This window comes from Terrapene carolina, unplaced genomic scaffold (genome assembly GCF_002925995.2).
Source record: "Terrapene carolina triunguis isolate 2854851 unplaced genomic scaffold, T_m_triunguis-2.0 Scaffold68, whole genome shotgun sequence".
In the NCBI taxonomy this organism is placed as follows: Eukaryota; Metazoa; Chordata; order Testudines; family Emydidae; genus Terrapene; species Terrapene triunguis.
The window spans coordinates 64,730,904-64,733,292 of NW_020664419.1; positions in this window are offsets into that span (position 1 = coordinate 64,730,904).

A 2,389-nucleotide genomic window follows, 5' to 3' on the forward strand; every position below is an offset into this window, starting at 1 on the left:
ATTGTTTTCAGTGAGAGCAGAGTTAAGGTAATGTTGAGTGTTTTTGAGGATGCCACCCTTTATGACTGACTAATGTGTGTATGAGTGGAGATCATTTCTATACAGATGGACATGAGACAAAAAGGATCATTCAGGTCACCGAACAAACATCTTAGCACTCTATCGTCATTGCAGTTGGAATGAGAATAACTAGCAAGCTAATCAGCCCCTGCCAGGACACACATTCTAGCACATAATTTTATCAACCTCAGGCTTCTTTTTAGCAGCCTATAAGTTCACTCAAATTGACATACCAGTCCTTGTTTGGCATTTATAACTTGAAAAGAGAGGAAAAAACAGGGAGTGTTATCAGGCTTTTTAGCAAGTTTTTTTTTACACCCTTTTGGTTGGATAACTTGTCCAGTTTGCCTTACAGTACTTATACAAAACAACAGTTTGTCTGAAGAAATCGTTGCACTATGCCGTTGTCAGTACTGTATGATCAATATCAGCGTACAGACAAACAACTGTCCATCAGGACAAATGCAACAAGCAAAAATTTTCTTTTCAATAGAAATACAAGAATCTTGCTTAATTATTAGGGCTAGATTGTGAGCATTACTCACATTGCTAGCAGCCCTACTGAGTTCAGTAAGAATATTTGTGGAATAAGATGTTGTCCAACATGGGTTAGAGTTTCAGAATCTGAGGCTGGGTGTACAGTACAAACGTACATCAGTATAACTACATTGCTCAGGGGTGTGAAAAATCCACACCCCTGAGCCACACAGTTATACCGATCTAACCTCCAGTGCAACCAGCGCGATGTCGATGGAAGAGCTTCTGTTGTCATAGCTACCGCCTCTCATGGAGGTTGATTAACTGCATCAAAGGGAGAAGCTCTCCCATTGGTGTAGTAGCCTCTTCATTAAAGCGCTACAGCAGTGGAGCCGCACTGGTGCAGTCGTGCCACTGCAGCCTTTTAAGTGTGGACCTGCCCTGATTCTTAATGATTTACCCAGTGTCTTTCTTTCCTTCTTTTTATCACTTCGCCTTGTAAGAACATCCTTTAAATAATCTACAGCCAATGGCCTCTGGCAGAACAGTGCATGGATCACTTGATAATTGCCCTGTTCTGTTCATTCCCTCTGGGGCACCTGGCATTGGCCACTGTTGGAAGACAGGATACTGGGCTAGATGGGCCTTTGGTCTGACCCAGTATGGTCATTCTTATGGATGTACCAGAGCTGGGTTAGTCATGCAAATTCAAGTTGCCTTGTAGGGTAGGCTGTATCTCAACAGAGATAATGGAGTTAGCATGTAGACAGAATAGTGGAGGCTTAAGTCCTGAATTCCCTGCTGCTTCGTCAGTAGAGTTGTACTTTGGAGGTGTTTCCCTTTGTCCTGGTGCCCTGGTTACAAGTGAAATATTTTCCTACTTCTGCTTTTGGAAAGGAAAAGGAGCAAAGATGCCTTCCTATTTGTTAGAAAAGATCAATTCAGTTGTGATTAATGATGTGGCTTGGAATATATTGCTAGATGGTATTCAATATTTTGTAAATTAAAAAAGAGATTTCTGCTGAATGTAAGTTTCAAACAATTTGTACAAATAAAAAGAACAGGGTTGAGATAAAGTACTTTGTTTTCTGCCTGTAAAATGTAAATGTGGGTCTCTGGGTGCCTCAATAATCATAAGTGTTGTGATGTTTGATGATAAAAGTCATATTGATTTGATTTCTACTGATACTTGTACTAGTGCTTTTCTGAGGCTTTCAAAGCAAAATTCACCAGGGATTCTGATACCAGCAATAACTGATTGGCTACTGGACCTGGATATAATAAAAGGATTAAAGTCAGTAAAGCAGCAAAACTTAATTTTGTATTATTTCAGTTAGCTATCATTTCATTATTTATACTAAGAATTTAGAAGTAGAGATAGCTACAGCCTATTTCAAAACAGAAATTAATGAAATAAAGAGCTTCATTTAAGTACTAATAAAGCTAAATAGTGCTAATGTCATGCTGGGAAGAGTACAATAAAAAATATATATCTATATAAATGATTAATTTCAAATTTATTTTACTGAAGTGATGATATATCTTGCAGGGACGAGTACAATAAAGAATATATATATATCTTTCCAGCATGTTACAATATCACTTCAGTAAAATAAATTTGAAATGAATCATTTCAGGCTAGCATAACCAAGAGGAACATAATCCAAAAGTCTGAGCACAGGACTGTGAGCCAGGAATTCCTGAATTTTAATCCTGGTTCTGAAATTTACTCATTCTGTGGCAATCAATTCCTCTGCTTCAGTTTGCCTCATTCCAGAATGGAGAAAATGCTTATTTGCCTGCCTCACAATGCTATTATAAGAAATAATTAGCTAATTTTTGTAATGTTATT